We start from the raw sequence: 22,104 nt of genomic DNA, 5'->3' as shown, positions 1-22,104 counted from the left end.
AAGTCACTGAACCAAACTTACACACTGGGGGTAGACACCAAAAACAACGGGAACTATGAACCTGAAGCTTGTGAACAGGAGACCCCAAATACAGTAGGTTAAGCAAAATGAGAAAACACAGAAATATGCTGCAGATGAAGGAGCAAGGTAAAAACCCACCAGACCAAACAAATGAAGAGGAAATAGGCAGTCTACCTGAAAAAGAATTCAGAGTAATGATAGGAAAGATGACCCCAAATCTTGGAAATAGAATAGAGAAAATACAAGAAACGTTTAACAAGGACCTAGAAGAACTAAAGAGCAAACAAACAATGATGACAACACAATAAATGAAATTAAAAATTCTCTAGAAGGGATCAATAGCAGAATAACTGAGGCAGAAGAACGGATAAGTGATCTGGAAGATAAAATAGTGGAAGTAACTACCACAGAGCAGAATAAAGAAAAAAGAATGAAAAGAATTGATGACAGTCTCAGAGACCTCTGGGACAACAGTAAATGCACCAACAATCGAATGATAGGGGTCCCAGAAGAGGAAGAGAAAAAGAAAGGGACTGAGAAAATATTTGAAGATATTATAGTTGAAAACTTCCCTAATATGGGAAAGGAAATAGTCAATCAAGCCCAGGACGGGCAAAGAGTCCCATACAGAATAAATCCAAGGAGAAACACACCAAGACACATATAAATCAAACTATCAAAAATTAAATACAAAGAAAAAATATTGAAAACAGCAAGGGAAAAGCAACAAATAACATACAAGGGAATCCCCATAAGGTTAACAGCTGATAATTCAGCAGAAACTCTGCAAGTCAGAAGGGAGTGGCAGGACATATTTAAAGTGATGAAAGGGAAAAACCTACAACCAAGATTACTCTACCCAGCAAGGATCTCATTTAGATTCGACGGAGAAATTAAAAACTTTACAGACAAGCAAAAGCTAAGAGAATTCAGCACCAACAAACCAGCTTTACAAAAATGCTAAAGGAACTTCTCTAGGCAGGAAACACAAGAGAAGGAAAAGACCTACGGTAACAAACCCCCAAAAATTAAGAAATGGTAATTGGAACATACATATCTATAATTACCTTAAAAGTAAATAGATTGAATGTTCCAACCAAAAGACCTAGACTGCTTGAATGCATACAAAAACAAGATCTGTATATATGCTGTCTACAAGAGACCCACTTCAGACCTAGGGACACATACAGACTGAAAGTGAGGGGATGGAAAAAGATATTCCATGCAAATGGAAATCAAAAGAAAGCTGGACTAGCAATTCTCATATCAGAAAAAAATAGACTTTAAAACAAAGACTATTACAAGAGACAAAGAAGGACACTACATAATGATGAAGTGATCAAGCCAAGAAGAAGATATAACAATTGTAATTATTTAGGCACCCAACATAGGAGCACCTCAATACATAAGGCAAATGCTAACAGCCATAAAAGGGGAAATTGACAGTAACACAATAAGAGTAGTGGACTTTAACACACCACTTTCATCAATGGACAGATCAACCAAAATGAAAATAAATAAGGAAACACAAGCTTTAAATGATACATTAAACACCATGGACTTAATTGATATTTATAGGACATTCCATCCAAAAACAGAATACACTTTCTTCTCAAGTGCTCATGGAACATTCTGCAGGATACATCATATCTTGGGTCACAAATCAAGCCTTGGTAAATTTAAGAAAATTGAAATCATGTCAAGTATCTTTTCCGACCACAATGCTATGAGACTAGATATCAATAACAGGAAGAAAACTGTAAAAAATGCAAACACATGGAGGCTAAACAACACACTACAAAAAGCCAAGAGGTCACTGAAGAAATCAAAGAGGAAATCAAAGAATACCTAGAAACAAATCACAATGAAAACACGACGGCCCAAAACCTATGGGATACAGCAAAAGAAGTTCTAACAGGGAAGTTTACAGCAATACAATCCTACCCAAAGAAACAAGAAACATCTCAAATAAACAATCTAAAGGGGTTAGAGAAAGAAGAACAAAAAATCCCCAAAGTTAGCAGAAGGAAAGAAATCATAAAAATCAGATCAGAAATAAATGAAAAAAGAAATGAAGGAAACAGTAGCAAAGAAGAATAAAACTAAAAGCTGGTTCTTTGAGAAAATAAACAAAATTGATAAACCATTAGCCAGACTCATCAAGAAAAAAATAGAAAAGACTCAAATCAACAGAATTAGAAATGAAAAAGGAGAAGTAACAACTGACACTGCAGAAATACAAAGGATCATGAGAGATTACTACAAGCAACTCTATGCCAATAAAATGGACAACCTGGAAGAAACGGACAATTTCTTAGAAAAGCACAACCTTCAGAGACTGAACCAGGAAGAAATAGAAAATATAAACAGACCAATCACAAGCACTGAAATTGAAACTGTGATTAAAAATCTTCCAACAAACAAAAGCCCAGGACCAGATGGCTTCACAGGCGAATTATATCAAACATTTAGAGAACAGCTAACACATATCCTTCTCAAAATCTTCCAAAATATAGCAGAGGGAGGAACACTCCCAAACTCATTCTACGAGGCCACCATTACCCAGATACCTAAACCAGACAAAGATGTTACAAAAAAAGAAAACTACAGGCCAATATCATTGATGAACATAGATGCAAAAATCCTCAACAAAATACTAGCAAACAGAACCCAGCAGCACATTCAAAGAATCATACACGATGATCAAGTGGGGCTTATTCCAGGAATGAAAGTATTCTGCAATATATGCAAATCAATAAATGTGATAAACCACATTAACAAACTGAAGGAGAAAAACCATATGATCATTTCAATAGATGCAGAAAAAGCTTCTGACAATATTCAACACCCATTTATGATAAAAACTCTCCAGAAACTAGGCATAGAGGGAACTTACCTCAACATAATAAAGGCCATATATACCCACAGCCAACATTGTTTTCAATGGTGAAAAACTGAAACCATTTCCACTAAGATCAGGAACAAGACAAGGGTGTCCACTCTCACCAATATTATTCAATATAGTTTTGGAAGTTTTAGCCACAGCAATCAGAGAAGAAGAAGAAATAAAAGGAATCCAAATCAGAAAAGAAGAAGTAAAATTGTCACTGTTTGCAGATGACATGATACTATACATAGAGAATCTTAAAGATACTACCAGAAAACTACTGGAACTAATCAATGAATTTGGTAAAGTAGCAGGGTACAAAATTAATGCACAGAAATCTCTTGCATTCCTATACACTAATGATGAAAAATCTGAAAGAGAAATTAAGGAAGCACTCCCATTTACCATTGCAAAAAAAAGAATAAAATACCTAGGAATAAACCTACCTAAGGAGACAAAAGACCTGTATGAAGAAAACTATGAAAGAAATTAAGGATGATACAAACAGATGGAGAGATAAACCATGTTCTTGGACTGGAAGAATCAACATTGTCAAAATGACTATACCGCCCAAAGCAATCTACAGATTCAATGCAATCCCTATCAAACTGCCAATGGCATTTTTCACAGAACTAGAACAAAAAATTTCACAGTTTGTATGGAAACACAAAAGACCCCGAATAGCGAAAACAATCTTGAGAAAGAAAAACGGAGCTGGAAACAGCCTCCCTGACTTCGGACTATACTACAAACCTACAGTAATCAACACAGTACAGTACTGGCACAAAAACAGAAATATAGATCAATGGAACAGGATAGAAAGCCCAGAGATAAACCCATGCACATATGGTCACCTTATCTTTGATAAAGTAGGCAAGAATATACAATGGAGAAAAGACAGCCTCTTCAATAAGTGGTGCTAGGAAAACTGGACAGCTACATGTAAAAGAATGAAATTAGAACACTTCTTAACACTATACACAAAAATAAGCTCAAAATGGATTAAGGACCTAAATGTAAGGCCAGACGTTATGAAACTCTTAGAGGAAAACATAGGCAGAACACTCTATGACATAAATCACAGCAAGATCCTTTTTGACCCACCTCCTAGAGAAATGGAAATAAAAACAAAAATAAACAAATGGGACCTAATGAAACTTAAAAGCTTTTGCACAGTAAAAGAAACTATAAGGAAGATGAAAAGACAACCCTCAGAATGGGAGAAAATGTTGGAAACGTAGCAACTGACAACGGAGTAATCTCCAAAATATACAAGCAGCTCATGCAGCTCAATATCAAAACAACAAACAACCCAGTCCAAAAATGGGCAGATGACCTAAATAGACAGTTCTCCAAAGATATACAGATTGCCAACAAACACATGAAATGATACTCAACATCACTAATCATTAGAGAAATGCAAATCAAAACTACAATGAGGTATCACTTCACACCGGTCAGAATGGCCATCATCAAAAACTCTACAAACAATAAATGGAGAGGATGTAGAGAAAAGGGAACCCTCTTGCACCGTTGGTGGGAATGTAAGTTGGTACAATCACTATGGAGAACAGTATGGAGGTTCCTTAAAAAACTAAAAATAGAACTACCATATGACCCAGCAATCCCACTACTGGGCATATACCCTGAGAAAACCATAATTCAAAAAAGAGTCATGGACCACAATGTTCTTTGCAGCACTATTTACAATAGCCAGGACATGGAAACAACCTAAGTGTCCTTCAACAGATGAATGGGTAAAGAAGATGTGGCACATATATACAATGGAATATTACTCAGCCATAAAAAGAAATGATACTGAGTTATCTGTAGTGAGGTGGACGGACCTAGAGTCTGTCATACAGAGTGAAGAAAGTCAGAAAGAGAAAAACAAATATCATATGCTAACACATATATATGGAATCTAAAAAAAAAAAAAGGTTCTGAAGAACCTAGGGGCAGGACAGGAATAAAGACCCAGACGTAGAGAATGGACTTGAGGACACGGGGAGGGGGAAGGGTAAGATGGGACAAAGTGAGAGAGTGGCATGGACATATATTCACTACCAAATGTAAAATAGATAGCTAGTGTGAAGCAGCCGCATAGCACAGGGAGATCAGCTCGGTGCTTTGTGACCACCTAGAGGGGTGGGATAGGGAGGGTGGGAGGGAGACGTAAGAGGGAGGGAATATGGGGATATATGTATATGTATAGCTGTTCACTTTGTTATAAAGCAGAAACTAAAACACCATTTTAAAGCAATTATACTCCAATAAAGATGTTAAAAAAAAAAAAACTTGGGAAGAATATAAAAAGATATCTACAATACATTTGAAATTCATGGACAATAAGTGCTAGAAAAGAGCTCTGAGGAGAGAGAAATAAATGGAGGCTGATGGGACTTGCAAAGGTGGATTGATCTAGATTTTAAAAAACAGATAGGATGAAGTCAGAGAAAATGAAAGGATAGTAGATTGAAAGCATGAAGGTGGAAATGCGCATGGCAGGTTCAGGGGACAATGAGAAATCAGACTGGCTGAAGCAGTGCGTTTGGGGAAAGAAATGGCATTAGGACAGTATTGGACAAAAGACTGGGCCAAAACGTGTTATTCAAGGCCAAGATGTTTAAATGTTATCTATAGGGCTAGGGAGATCCTAAAGACTTTCAGCCTTGTTTAGTGGTAGAAAGAATAAAATAATCAGATGTTTTATAAAAAAAAAATTTCATACATCTGACAAATGAGAAAAACCTGGAGTCAAATAGCCTATGTAAGTGTCCTCAGCACTTAAGCTCATGGTGATAAGCATGTTTTAATGGAGGGTATAGGCATGAAAATGAATTGGTGAATGAGTAGCAGCTTGAGGAAGAAAACTGCTTGGAAAACTCTGGGTGAACAAAACAAATTCAAGAAGAAAACATTTTTTTAATGAGCCCATGGTTTAGAACCTGTAGGGCTGAGAGATTAAGAACACCACTGACAGAAGAAAAGAAAGACAGAGAGGAAAACTGATGGAGAATAGAGAAAGTTTATTGTTAGATACATTTAATGACAAAGCACTCAAATGAAAATGCCCACCAGACACACAGGGCTGTGGGAACAGATGTCAAGAGAGGCTGGGACTAGAGATGTCATTCTTAGAGAGCGGGAGGAACAGACGCTATGGAGAGGGGGGAGAAGGTCAGCCTCCGAGTAGGGGGAAAGCCATAGAACAAGCAAGAGGAGAAAGTGCAAGTGTGAAATGTGCTGAGAAATCAAGGCAGAGGGTCCTCAGTTGAGCCATCCATATGTCACTGGTATGCTTTGCAAAAACAGCTTTAATAGGGGGTGTAGCCATCAGAGCAAAACAGGGAGGAACGGGGTGATGGGGGGAGGGAAGAAGGGAGCCGACATCTCCTCTGGCTCCCAGACTTGTAAAACTTTTTAATGTCATTGAAGTAAAAGAAATAGAGCAAAGATCAGACCTGCTACATTTTAACTGGGTCAGCTTAATTGCCAACAAAAACTTTAAAAGCAAATGAAAGCTGCATAAGAGAATAGTGGTGAAGTTGAGTCACAAATGGAGAATCCTAGAGAGATGGAAAGGTCTTTTTATCTCTTCTTTTGGGTGTTCTGATTATTTTTTAGACACAGCATATGTGGATTGATTTAAATAGTCATCTGTCAACCCACTATGTTAAAATAATTTTTTAATTCCTTTAAAATAATATTCAGTTACTGATAAATTCTCAAACAGGTTATAAAGAAGGTATAGAGAGCATGTCTGATTTTTTGTGGTGTATTAAAAGTAAGTATTAACAAACAAGTCTCATGGTACAGTCTGAGCTGCCCTTTCATATAATAAATAATTACTGAGAGCTTGCTGTGTACCAGGCACTGGGGTTATAATACTGAACTACTGAATAAAACACAGGTCTTACTCTAGTGAGGTTTGGACTCAAGGCAGGGGTGAGGACAGCTGTGGATAAACAAATAACAACAAACAATAAACAAATAACATGCCCAGTCATGATTACTACTATGAAAAAGACTGAGTGAAGGAGACAGAGAGTGAAAGGGGCTATTTTTATAGGGGAATCAGAGAAAGCCTCAGGTGACATTTGAGCAAAGACAGGAGGAGAGTGAAGAGGTGGGCAAACCATGCAAAACAGTCCAGGCAGAAAGCATATCTGGTACAAAAGCCCCGAGATGATGAGCAGAGACGCCAGTGTAGCTGTATGTGTGGGAATCAGGGCAGAGGTGGGGTCAGGGGAATGGTAGAGAATGAGCTGAGTGACACTGGGAGGTGGCAGATCATGGGGAAGTTGGCAGAATCTTCGGCTTTAACCCTCGGTGAGACAGACAACCAACCCATAAAGAATTTTGAGCAGAGGAGTGGCTTGACTTAGCTTTAAAAGGATAACCCTGGCTGCTACATGAAGAATCCACTCTGTAAAAGGGAGGGCCAAAGGTGGAACTAGGAAGACCAGCTGGCAGGCTGCTGCTGAGATGGGCAAAGGATGAAGGTGTCCTGGACCAGGGCTATAGTAGTGGCGGTGGTGAGAAGTAGTTGAATTTCAGTTATAGTTGGAAGGTAAAACCAACAGGATTAGCTAATAAACTGGATTTTAAATGTGAGATAAAAAGACAAGTCATGGATGCCTTCAACATTTTGAGAATGGAGTTGTCATTGACTTGAATTTGGAAGGCTGAGGAATAACAGGTTTTGGAAGAGGTGGTGTATTAGTTTCCTGTGACAACCATAACAAATTGTCACAAACTAGGTGTCTTTTAAAACATCAGAAATTTATTCTTTCACAGTTCTGGGGGCCAGAAGTCTGAAATTGAAGCATTGGTAGGGCCACATTCCCTCCAGAGACTCTAGGAAAATACATCTTGGCTTCTTCCAGCTTCTGATGGCTCCTGATGGTCCTTGACTAGTGGCAGCATAATTTTGATACCTTCTCTCATCTTCCCATGGCCTTTTTCCTTGTGTCTCTGTATTCTTCTCTTCTGTCTCCAAGGACATTTGTCATTGGCTGCAGGGCCCACCCTAATCCAGGGTGATCTCATCTTGAAGTCTTTACCTTAAATATATTTTCAAAGTCTTTTATTTCAAAAGAGGTCCCTTTCTGAGATGCTAGGTAGATGTAACTTTAGGGGAAACATCATTAAACCCCTACAGGTAGGAAATAAAGAGTTCTACTTGGGCATGCAACATTTAACATACCTCTTAGATATTCTAGTAGAGATGCCAGGTGGGCTGTTGAATTTCATTTCCAGTTCAAGAGAAAGGTCTAGAATTGGAAAAAAAAATTAGGAGTCACCAGCGTATAAGGGGTATGTTTCTATTATGATAGTTACCAAAATATCTAAAACATCTATTTTTCAGGCTGAAACATAAGTCAGAAATCCATTTTTCTAACTTCTCAATGTAAAAATATTTTCTTAGAAAGGGCCTGAAGAATAGAAGCAAAGCAAATTCATAATAAATAAGATACACAATATTTAAAAACCTCTGTACTTGAGGATAACACTTTGTGAAACTAGAATCTTTGGCTTTTCAGGAGCCATTAAATAAGGAAAAGGACAATGTAAAATCAGCAGTGTACACACTCTTGTGCCAAGAATTGCATATTACATAGCACAATAAATTCTCTGATATTCCACTGCCATAAAGTTTTGTTCTAGATTCATATTGTTCACATTTCATCTCCTGTACACTGATCTCTAAAGAGAAACAAATTAAAGCTGAGAGAGTTTCAAATCTCAGCCCTTCAGGCACGAAAATTGTCTCTACTAGGAATATCTAAGAAGTTGAAAAATAAAACCTCTCTTCAATAGGAAAACAGTCACAGAATAAAAGAGGAAAAACAAATTTGTATGAGAAGTAAAATAAACCCAATTATTATCAGCTTGAAGTATAACATGCTGAATTTTGCAAAACGTGAAACTTTTATAATGTTATTCATAAAAATACTTTAAAATATATTCTATGCTATTATATAAGGTTTAGAATAACTCCACTTGACCTAACATAGAAATAACCAGTAAACTCTTTCAACTAGTCTTGTCAACTATTCTGATTAATAGAATAATCTGTTTTTTTATAATGTTACTATGGAAATCATTCATGAGTTTACATTTCAAAGTATCTGAATAGAATAAAGTCAGAGAACACTAAAGCTTAGGCTAAGTGTAATTTGACTTTCTTTAGTTATGTTTCATTCCTTTAGTATCTTATAGTGGCTCAAGTGTTACCACTGTGAATATGTTATTGCATTAATAAAATATGGAAACAGATAATGATTATAATTCAGAGGATGCCAATCCAATAGAGCTTTCTGCATATTGTGTAAGATACACATCATGATCTTAAAATGAATCCTCTCACTGAAAGAGGTTTGCTTTTTGTTTTCGTTTTTGTTTCTTTCCTAAAACAGATTCTAGAAAGAGCAGATGACTACTTCCCATGCTTCTTTAGCCTAACTCCAGCTCCAACCCATCCACCTCTCCTGCAGGGGCCAACAAATAGATGGGGTCTACGGGTACCAGTAATAGAGCTATTGCAGGAGTCTTTCCTCTGTGGGCTAGGTGGGAACCTGATGGAAGAAACTGAAGAGGCTCCAAGGATCTGAATGCCATGGTATTTAAAGAACTTGGCCCCAGAAGATCCCTGTACGCTGCAGAGGAGGTGAACATTCACAGGATAAGGGTACCAGGTCTTTCTATCTATTAAAAAACTGGTCTGAATTTTCTATATTCCCAGTAGTGGAAAAGGGAGAGGAGTCTGGGAAACAGAGAAAACAAGCTCTCTTTGGTGCCTCTACAGGGACAGCTGGCTGCCACTCTAGAGGCATCTCTTTTCTTATACATGATACATGGGGTCTTTTTAGTTAGAAGTGAACCTGGATTACCAAGTAAGAGTAATTCACATAAGGGGGGTTGGCAGCTGTGAAGAAGAACAAAGAGAATGCCTGGATTTGACCCTAATGAAACAGAGTTGCTGGTGGAGACAGAAAATAACTTGAATAACAGCATAATAAGAATGCTCAAGACAAATCAAGATAAGAAAAAGAGGTTTTCTGGAATAAAAAAACAAAAAAATAGTGATTTTGAAATTTGGAATTTTTAAAAAATATTAGTAAATAAATTAAGGTAGATGGTAACTGTTAAGATTTGAACTTTTTATCTCAAAAATCAGCAATCCCAGGGACTTCCCTGGTGGTCCAGTGGTTAAGACTCTGTGCTCCCAATGCAGGAAGCCTGGGTTCGATCCCTGGTCAGGGAAATAGATCCCGCATGCCACAACTAAGACCCAGTGCAGCCAAGTCAATAAATATATATTAAAAAAAAAAAAATCAGCAATCCTATTACTGGGCACATACCCTGAGAAAAACATAATTCAAAAAGAGACATGTACCGCAATGTTCATTACAGCACTATTTACAATAGCCAGGACATGGAAGCAACCTAAGTGTCCATCGACAGATGAATGGATAAAAAAGATGTGACACATGTATACCATGGAATATTACTCGGCCATAAGAAGAAACAAAATTGAGTTACTTATAGTGAGGTGGATGGACCTAGAGGCTGTCATACAGAGTGAAGTAAGTCGGAAAGAGAAAAAAAAAATCATATGCCAACACACATATACGGAATCTAAAAAAAAAAAAAAAAGTTCTGATGAACCTAGGGGCAGGACAGGAATAAAGATGCAGACATAGAGAATGGACTTGAGGACACGGGGAGGGGAAGGGGTAAGGTGGGACGAAGTGAGAGAGTAGCATTGGCATATATACACTACCAAATGTAAAATAGATAGGTAGTGGGAAGCAGCCACATAGCATAGGGAGATCAGCTCGGTGCTTTGTGACCACCTAGAGGAGTGGGATTGGGACAGTGGGAGGGAGACGCAAGAGGGAGGGGATATGGGGATATATATATACATATAGCTGATTCACTTTGTTATACAGCAGAAACTAACACACAATTGTAAAGCAATTATACTCCAATAAAGATGTTAAAAAAGAAATCAAGTGGGGTATAACTCTGGGGACAATAAAAGATCAACATTTTCTGGGAGGGTGGGGAGATAAACAAGCATAGCACAGAGGATTTTTAGGGCAATGCAAATATGCTGTATAACTTTATAATTATGGATATATGCCATTATACATTGGTCCCGACCCATAGAATGTATAACACCAAGAGTGAACCAACCGTAAGGTAAACTATGGGCTTTGGGTGATTATGATGCATCAGTGTAGGTTCATCCTTGCTTACAAAATATAATGTTCTGAAGAGTGACGCTGGTAATGGGGAAGGCTCTTCACATGGGAGGCAAGGCAGCAAGTATAGTGGAAATCTGTGTACTGACCTCTCAATTTTGTTTTAAACCTAAAATTTCTTTTAAAAAGTTGTCTGTAAAAAAATCAAATGAAAGAAAGACACAGGTAGAAATAATTAAGGAAGATTTAAGAGACCTGAAGGAGAGATCCAAGACACCTAAGCAACACAAATATCAGAAGGAGAAAAAGAAACAGAGGAAGCACAATAATTAATAATAGAAGCACATTCTCACATCTGAAGAAAGACACAATTTCTTTCATTTTCTCATACATGAAATGATCCTGGTCTTCAGTACAACTTGCAGGTTTTAAAACACGAGCTCTTAAATGGAAACTAGCAGTGCATGTGCTAGTTCTGGACATACATTAATTATTTATGTGGGACACGGTAGAGCCGTCTTCCACAGAGGTAATTCGTACACAACACAGAGACCACATGTACAATTCCTAAAACTTCTGGGAAATTAAGAATTCTACATAGATAACCTGCTTCTGAGCAACTCTATATGGAATTCTTTATCTGGATATGGTCTCAGATGGCTGGAAAGTTACCCAATCTCTGATTCACCAAAAAATTAAAATTTTTTTAAACCTCAAAAATAAAGGCAGTGATTTTAGTTCTGTGTTAACCTCTAAGGAGGCTATGGCCAATATTCTTCCCCCAAGAAACTACTGAAGTCAGGGTGTTGATAATATAGATTCATTAGGTTTGGTGAAAATCCAAGGGCACCTGATCTGAAGATCAGAAAGTAGCCCAGGCCCCATCCTAACATGACCTCCAAGTTTCTCAGTGGTCCAAAAAAGGCAAAGCCAACGAGAGCCAACTTCTTATAAGGATTCTGCAGTATTAAGTTAGCCAAATTTGAAAGAAAAAGTGTGGTATTCACGTTCAAAGTTTATGTAGTTCTCTGTGTTCACTCTTCCAGTGTTTGGGTACTACACAGCTGCAACTGATTATGATGTTAAATTTATAAAAACAATGTATTTTAGCTATTTTGTATTGTTTACAGCACATATGTCTTATCTAATATAGAGTTTTTTAAATAAAATTGTTGAAATACATAGAGAAAATAGAGTTTATCTTCTTCTATAAAGCAGTTTAGAGTATATTAAGTTTGACCTGGCTACATCTAAAAAAACCTTAGTGTATTGATGCTGCGTAAAGATTAAACAAGTGGATTATTTTTCTTGAGTGAACGCTGCTCTGGTTTTTGAGGGAGTGTTTCTTTTCTCTGTGTTCTGTATTATAGTGGAAAGAGACTTTTTCAAGATAAACAGGGTTTCATGAAACTTTCCATCTATGGAAAGAAAAAGACTTCCAAAATGCTTTTGGAAACTAACGTTATGGAAACTAAACCACATGTTTCAACAAAATAAATCCTTACTAACCCTTTAAACAGGAAGAAAATATAGACATTTTTTAAAATTGAAAAACTGCCCTATGAATCAGAGCTTAGAATTAGGACTAGTTAAAGGTTCCCAGACCTAGTGAATTGTTCAGCACAATTAGTGTTTCCTTACCTGGTTTTGAAAGGCAACTATTCCAGATTACCTCTATACTTTTCCTTGTCACCCAAGGAAAACATTCCAAAACTCCACTTTCAGTCAAACTAGGTATACTAGTGACCACGGTAGTTTCTTCTGCATCCCCAGGGAGGCACCGCACGACACAATTCAGCACTAAAGCTGCAGAATTCATGATGGAGAATCTGGGGGCCGGGGATCCTATCACCATGGCTGGACTACAAGTAAGAAAGCCCTCTCCAACTCCCCAATGTATTTTTGGAGGAAATACTTATCATCAAAATTTCACTTCTGTTTTAACCTTTTTTTTAAATTACAACATTTAAACCACTCCTTACGGAAGATTTGAAAATACTTAAAAGCACAAAGAAGAAAATGTATATGATTTATAATCCTATTCTCCAAAGACAATCACTTTTAACATGTTAATAATATATACCTCTAGTATTTTTATACAGACTTCTACAGTTTTATTAATAAAATTGAGCTCACACTGTATATATTTTCCTATAATCTTGTTTCTCTTATTTGGCAATAAATCTTAAACATTCTTCCATGTCATTAATTTTTCAAGAACACAGCATTGTAATTTCCTATAAGAACTTAAAGGAGCATAATTTTTGGCTAAATTTTTAGAGCAACTCTCTACAGAGCATATTTTTTAAGCAACTCTTTATTTTGCTATTATAAACAAGACTAAAATGAACATCTTCGTAGGTACATTTCATGGTATATTCATGAATAACTCTTTGTTATTTGACAAAACCACTTCCCCTTTCAGTCCCTCTACATGGTCTTCACATCACACATTCCTCAGTTTCTTTGATGTTCATGCCATCAGATTTTACCACACCATTGTCAGTCAGGACTCTTAGCTGAAAGAGAGGGAGTAAATTCTGGCTAACTTATGCCAAAAAGTGAAGTTACAGGTAGTTTACAGAACCCCTAGGAAGACTAGAGGATTCACCAGAGGCACAATTCTGGCCCATGAACCTACTTCTGTCCCCACTGCTATACAGAGAATCCACAGCTTCCACCCCGGTCTCACTGAGAATGGATACTGGATACTGGTGCTGCTGGAGACCAGAAGGAGCTGCTGCCATCATCATTTCTAGAATGGATGCAGCATCCCCATGTTTCTTCATTTCCCCAACTTATACTGCAAACTCTAGCAGGTGTGTCTGATTATCAGAGCAGAGGCTATGGCGTCATATTCATAGCCATGATGTATCTTGGAGATAGACCTACCTTATAAGGTCAGAGAACCCTCAGGAAAACAAGGGGCTCATATTTCACACAGTCTTCTTTTCCATTTCTTTTCCTGTCAGTAGTTTGATGTTATCAGCATCCGTGTGGATCTAACACCTTGACTTCTAGGTTTCCTGGTCTTCTAACTTCCAAAGATCTATTCCTTCACCTCACCTTAGCCACCATCTCTGTAGTCACCTCCTTGACCTTGTCATTATTGTTATCTGCACCATCCCTGAAATCTTGAGTTCAAGTACCATGACCACCATTTCCTGTCTTTATCTGCTCTAGTATAACCATTCCACCTGTTCTTTAGCTCCCCTCAAGTCCTCTGACTCATTCATTATGTCATGTACCAGTTATCTAATGCTGCATAACAAATCACTCCAAAATTTAATGGCTTAAAAGAGAAAAGGTTTGTTATGTCATAGTTTCTGTGGGTAAGGAATCTGGATGTGGCTTAGCTGGGACCTCCAGGTTAGGGTTTTTCACAAAGGCTTCAATCAAGAGATTGGTCACTGCCATGGTCTCATCTAAAGGCTTGACTGGTGGAGGATCTGCTTCTAAATTGTTGGCAGGATTCACTTCCTTGAAGGCTGTTGGACTGAGGACCTCACTTTCTCACTGGCTGTTGGTGAGAGGCCAGTCTAAGTTCCTGGCCATGTGGACCTCTCCATAGGGCATCTCACAACAGGGCAGCTTACCTTATCAGAGCAGGAAAATGAGAAGAGAGACGGTACTACTAAGATAGAAATCACAGTCTTCCGCAACCTAATCTCAGAAATGACACTCAATCTTCTTAGCTATACTCTATTTACGAGGAGAAAGTCCCTAGGTTCAGTCTACACACAAGGTAAGGGAATTGCACAAGGGTGTAAATACCAGGAAGTTTGGATAATTAGGAGCCATTACAGAAGGTCTTACCACATACAATCATCAGCTATTTCTTCTGAGGCCTCACACGGATAAGATTGCACTGCTCCATCCTTCTTGTCCTTGCCTGCCCCTTTCTTCCAGTACTGGCACGCTAAGGAAAGCCCCAATCTTGTTTAGACCAGGCTATATATCTGTGATGCACCCAAGTAGCTGATCATTGGTGAGAAAATTACACATCAGTGCTGTTATCCCTTATAATTTATGATCATAAACCTCAAAAGATCAACCAACACAGCCCAATGATCATATTATACTGCTTTAATTCATTTACTTTCTTACTCACTCAAACTATTTCACATCTTGCACTCCCTTCTCCAACACCTGCACTCTGTCCAACCATCTCACTCACAGCCAATAGCCTTGCCTCATACTCTATTGATTTAAAGGAAAAAAAAGCAGTGCCTTCATCTTCCCACCAGCAAAATTCATCTCACATCTTTTCTCATAATTTCTCCTGTTACATCGAACAAAATGTCACTGCTCTCAACAATGGCCCACACCTCCAGTAATGCTCTGAATACCATCTTTCTCCACATTTCCAAAAATTCACCTTCTGTAATTACTCCTTCTCTCTCTTATATCATCAATGGCTGCCCCACTACTGAATCATTACTATCAACATAAAAATTGGCTGCTGTCTTAGTCAGTTTAGTTTGCTATAACAAATTACCATACATTGGTGGCTTAAACAGCAAACATTTCTCACAGTTTGGAAGGCTGGGAAGTTAAAGATCAAGGTGCTAGCAGATTCAATGTCTGGTTAGAGCCCTCTTCATTGTTCATAGATGGCCCTCTTCTCTCTGTATCTTCACATGGTGGAAGAGATGATGGAGCTCTCTGGAGTCTCTTACAAAAGCACTAATCCCATCTATGAGGGCTTGGCCTCGTGACCTAATCACCTTCCAAAGGCCCCACCTCCAGATACCATCGCATTAGGGATTAGGTTTCAACATACGAATGCTGAGTGCTCAACACAAACATTTAGTCTATAGAACTAATTAACTTAAAAAAATAAAACCTGTCTCCAAGGATCTGACCCTGTCACTTTCCTTTCTTCTATCTACATATTATACATTTCTTTGTAGATATGTAAAAAAGAGATATTTTGTTAATATCTTTAACTAACATTTATATAGCAATGATTTCCAACTTTTTATCTTCGGGCCTGGTTTCTTCCTATAATTCCTGCATCATATATTCAACTGTCTCTTCAATGCGTGTATGTCTAATAGGCATCACAAATGTAACAGGGCCAGAGTAAAACTCTTAATCCCCTCTCTGTTGCCCCTGCAACCCACTCTTCTTCTGGAATTGCCATCATACAGCTGCTCATGTTAAATATTTAAGTGTTGTCCTAAATTCCTTTAAGTTTCCTCATGTCAAATCCATCAGCATGTCATGTCTACCCAACTTTGAAATATAACCTGTATCCATTTTTTCTCTATTTTCATCACCCCCCACACTTGTCTAGGTCATTATCACCTCTCCACTGGACTCTGTAACACCTTCCTATTTGGTGTCTCTACTGCCTCTCTTGCTCCCTGTATAATGCATTCTTCATACAACATCAAAAATAAGACTTTAAAAGTGAAAGCCAGATAATGTCATTTCCATGTTTAAAAATTACCAATGGTTTTCTAATGTATTTTTAATAAACTTCAGGCTTCTGACCCTGGTTTATAAAGCCCTACATGATCTGGGCCCTACCTACCTCCCCACACTCATTTAACGACGCTCTTCTCCTTGTTCACCACACACTGACCATTCTTATTCCTACATTTGAGCCTTTTTATTAGCTGTTTCCTCCTCCTGAAATGCTCCTTCCATATGTGCAAAAGGCCAGTGCCCTCTGTTCATTCAGATCTCTGCTTTCAGCTGAGGCATTTCGGATGTGATCTCATCCAAAAGGATTCCCTAATATATCCCATCTAAAGTAGCCTCTTAGCAGCCCCTTCCAACCAAACTATTTACATTACTGCATAGCATGGATCATTATCAGATTTTTTTTTTCTTTTTTCTTTTTTGCTGATTTATTTTGCCTTATTTTTTGTCCCTGTAGAATATAAGCACCACGAGAGGAGGCCCTTGCTTGTCTTGCTTACCACTCTGTCCCCAGTGCCCAGAGCAGTATCTGGCACAGAAAAAGGATTCAATAAGTATCTACTGAATAAATGATCATCTTCGCAAGAATCTTTCTCAAGAAAGAGAATTACAGGGTCAAATAATACAACAATGCCTCTTTAGAAACCTTTATTTCAGAGAATCTGGTCACTCTCAGCAAACCAGAACTTTGTCTGAACTTCCAACTGCAGTGTTGGGCAACACAAAGCAGGAAGATGGTGATGCCTGTCCCTGACACACAAAATACTACCATGGCATCCCGTTACCTGAGCACAAGCTCTTTCACTTCTAATCCCTACACCTGACTTTTGTCTAGAAGATTGATGGGACCCAAAACATTTGCTTTAAAATGTCCAGAGAAGATTCCTTCCATCTTGCTCTTCAGTATCCTTTTCCATGCCCCTGCACTAAACTCAATGCTTTGCTCCCTCGTAAGCACAGAAAATGAAAGTAAACATAAGAAGTTAGAAGTACTCTTACATTTTTTTTTTAATTTCGAAAGGAAAGGAGAAAAATTCTACCACATTCTTTCACTCATTCAACTAACATTTTTGAGAACCTACCCTGTGTCAGGCACTGGTCTAGAACTTGACAGTGAAGAAAACTGGATTTTGACAAATCGTGCCTTTTCAACTTAAATTATGTAGTTCCTTCCAACAGAAAAGGACTTCCTCTTCCCATAGTTGATAACACTTGTCCTACTGAGTCAACAAGACCTAAAGCTGTCATTGACTCCCTACTGTACTCATTAGACATGGACTGTGGGTTAAGAAATGAGAATGAAAGATTTAATTACTTTAAAAAGGCTTTTGTTTTATTTCCTGAGGACAAGGATACTTCTCATACTCTACTATATTCTGTACAGCACAGCCTAGTGTCATGTGGAGTCGCTTAATCCATTTGTGCTGAATTGTTAGAAGCATATTTTAAGAACACATTAGTATCGTTAATAGGAATATATCTCTTCAAATTGATGGTGTCTTACAACTGTAAATTGTGTTTTTCCTTTCTTAGTGGCACATGAAAGAAATAGTGCATCTTACAACCAATAATGTCTTAGATTCAACAAAATGCTATAATAATGTTGAGTGATTTGCATTTCAAAAGTTCTGGCAACCCACATGCTAATAGAGTGAGTAGATGATACCCTTGGGGTAAGAAGAAGGAAAGTGTGCATGAGACATCTCTCTCGGTATGGTTAGTTCTGCTCTCTGCACCTGAATGTGGACATAAAGTATTCCAATAGGCTTCCTTAGCTTTTCTGTTTTCTTCTGTGAAACAACACATCTGCATGAGTCCAAGCTCTGGATCTATACTAGCACCATGACCTTAGAAAGTTTTTTAACTTTATCGTTCTTTTTTTTTTTTTCCTGTTATATAAATTATGGAAACTCCTTCACAGAGTTGTATTTAAAGTTAAATGAATTAAACCATGTAAAGTACTTTGAACACTTCCTGGCAGAGGAAACCATCAATAATTATTTTTTTCCTCCCTTTTTCTTTCTGGAACATATCAAGTTCTTCCCTCACCTTTTCCACTTCCCACAACCCTTGGAAATAGAAGATATACTGGGAGGAACCATCTTTTCCGCACCATATAGTGGGAAGGCTGGGCTCCAAAGTAAGAGAAACTGTATCCTAGTAAAGGCTCTAGTGTAGGGTTTCTCATCCTTGGCAATATTGACATTTGGGGACAGTTAATTTTTTGCTGTGGGGGGACTATCTTGACATTGCAGAATTTTTAGCAGCATCCCTGGCCTCTACCCACAAGATGCCAGTAACACCACCCCTGAAGCTGTGACAATCAACTATGTCTCCATAATTCCCAAATGTCTCTTGGGAGCAAAATCGCTCCCTTGCCCCATTGGCAACCACTGTGCTGGTGTTTGCCAGCTGGTCACTTGGACATTTTCTCTATCTTTAAAATAAGAATGATGGGACTTCCCTGGTGGCGCAGTGGTTAAGAATCTGCCTGCCAATGCAGGGGACACGGGTTCAAGCCCTGGTCCGGGAAGATCCTACATGCCTCAGAGCAACTAAGCCTGTGCGCCACAACTGCTGAGCCTGCGCTCTAGAGCCCACCAGCCACAACTACTGAGTCTGCGTGCCACAACTACGGAAGCCCATGCACCTAGAGCCCATGCCCTGCAACGAGAAGACACCGTAATGAGAAGCCCGTGCACCGCAACAAAGAGTAGCCCCCGCTCAACACAACTAGAGAAAGCCCGCGCGCAGCAACGAAGACCCAACACAGCCAAAAAATAAAAATAAATAAATAAATTAAATAAGAATGATAATGTTACATCAAACAGTTCTGAGGATGAGCCACTGTGCGGGGAAATCTATTTCCGTACTCTAAGGTCTCTGTGACCCAAATGGAGATTCTGTTTCTCATTTTCTAACTACAAGTGTAGCTTTACTGTTTATGTTGAGGGATAGTTGGTGCTCTCATGAAGCTGAAATGAGAGATAGCTGAAAAGAATTATCACACTACAGACAGCTAGAAACAAGTTGTCGTTAACGAGGAGTGTGGAGTTTTCTAACAGATATAGAGTAATCAAGTCAGCAAAGCCAACGCCTCCGAAGGCCAGGCTCAGAGCACACCAGCATGGGATTATGTTGAGGGCAGATCTTAAAATCTATAAGCCCGAAATAAGCCACCTCCAAGGTTACAAAATGGCAGTACTGAAGAACAACTACAGAAGAGTAATCTTTGTCATATTTACCTCTTTATGTATACAATGTGTGTGTGTGTGTGTGTGTGTGTGTGTGTGTGTGTGTATATACATTATATATATTTAAAACGTATAAAGAGGTGCAAACAGGACGGATTTGGGCAAAAAGGTGGTCATCAACTTTTTCCTACCACCCCTCCCAGTACCCTTCTCCCCACTGGGATGCTTCATCCCTACCTCTGGAACCCAGTGTCCCTGCCCGCCCTGACTCAGAAGCCCCCTCTCTCTCTCCATTCTTCACCACAGCACTTCCTTGCAGTAACTCCATTAAATAAACTTCCTACCTCAAACGGATCTGATGAGAACTCAGTAAGTTATACTCCTCCTTTCCCGAAGTAGTACATTCCTTCTAAAATCACACCGTTATCTAACCAACAGAAGAAAGCTTTTCTTATATAATTTGCTCCATAATGGAAAGGTAATCACTTTGAAAAATCAAAAGAGCTGGATTTACCAATATTTTTTTCTGATTCTTGTGTTTACTCTGTGAAGGATCTTCTGGTGAAAAAATGTCAAATTCCTCCTGAAAGTGTTACGCCATTACCAGAGTTATGATTAACTCTTATCTCTGAATTCACACACACACACACACACACACACACACACACAATATGGGGATTCATTTTTAAATGACAACATTATTTTTAATCCAGCTATGTTGTCTGGTTAAAGCAGAGGAATGTCAATAAATCTATGTCTTCTAGACCAAATGGCTGAAAGGATGAACATTTCCAGTATTTCGCTGAATGTTATTGACATCAGAACAACTCTGACTTCATATGTAATAATACTCATTGGACTCATTCACCAAGCACTCACCTCTATCACAGACTAAGTGCTTAAAATGTATTGTCTCACTTAATTATCTTTTGACTCCAAATGCCACTGACTGACATCCTTTACAAAGAAGGTATTGTACTTATATTTGTATCTAAATTTTAGAGTTTGTTTCTGCGCTGACATTACTTTTATCAAATCATTCATTTATTGTACTGTATAAAAACAAAGAGTAGGTAATTTGATGAACACTGATTAGTTTAAAGAATGCTTCGATAATATCTTCCCATAAACTTTTCTCTGCTGATGTTTTGTGACACACAGCCTTTGCAAATATTGCAATCACCATGTACTGCTTTTCGCCGAGACTTGTTTTGGGAAAACAGAGGAATTTAACAGGATATATTTTTGCTAGCATTAGAAAATAAAAGATTGAGACTTAAATCCGGCTTTGTCACGTTTCTTTAAGTGCTTTTGCTCCAAGGGGTTTAAAGAGTTTGACAATCTGTCAATGTCCTAAGATAGTAAATGAGTAATGTACCCCAGACCAGTCTTCGAAGAAATGAAAGTGGGAGAGAACAGGTGAGGAAAAGCAAAAAGAAGGTTCCCCATCCCACATGAAAATATTCTCATATACCCATCAGGGGCTTAAATTCCCCCATTAAAATGCAATTTCCCTAACAGGAGCAACAACATATTTTATCCATTCTAGGATACTTTTATATTTTCCCATTTCTAAAATCTGAATGTATTTTACAATCAATGTCAATGTGTACATTTAACTTAGGAATAATCCCCCTGCCCCCAACAAACAGCTATAAAATCGAGGACACTGCTTATAACTAATGACATCTTAGTATCGAGGAAATATAAAATTTAAAATAGCTTGGAAATTAGTTTAAGAGAGAGAGAGGAGGAGCTTCCAGAAGGTTTATGAACCAAGAAACACTCATAAATAGGTTTTTAAATTTTTTCTTTCTATTATTTTGGAAATTATCTTCATAGGCAAGAGAACTTACTGTCACTTTTTGCAATTATGTTATTATTTCCTAATAAGAAGTAAAATGTGATATATGACGCTACTGTACAGAATGAGGAAATGTATAGTTTCCATCAGTTCCATAACCGCATTGATCAGAGTAGGAAGTGAAAGAAGTTTTTAAAAACCTCCTCATTTTGATTATAGCATGTGTCTGTTTGCCTCAAGATTCTTATGCTAGAAAATGTAAAAGAAAAATGAGTACTACAAAGCTTGTGCATACTAAGGTTCTATTTTCATTCTGAAAAGTCATGAGTGTTTTCTCGTTGTGGAAAGGGTCTTACCTTCCTAGAATACATAAAGCCAGCAAAGCCAAAGCAATACCATGTGTCTTCCAACCTGGAAATGCATCCGACAATGTGGCTCTTTCTTGAGAGAAGACACTTGAAAAAGGCAAGGACTTCAGCAAAACTTGGAGATGTCTCAACACAAGAGCTTTGTATATTCAGCATGGAAGAAGGGGCTGGTGGTGAAAGCCAGACT

Source organism: Balaenoptera physalus (genome assembly GCF_965194825.1).
Source record: "Balaenoptera physalus genome assembly, chromosome: 6".
Taxonomy (NCBI): Eukaryota; Metazoa; Chordata; class Mammalia; order Artiodactyla; family Balaenopteridae; genus Balaenoptera; species Balaenoptera physalus.
The sequence above is the reverse complement of the archived record's forward strand: the minus strand, read 5'-3'. Positions refer to the sequence as shown.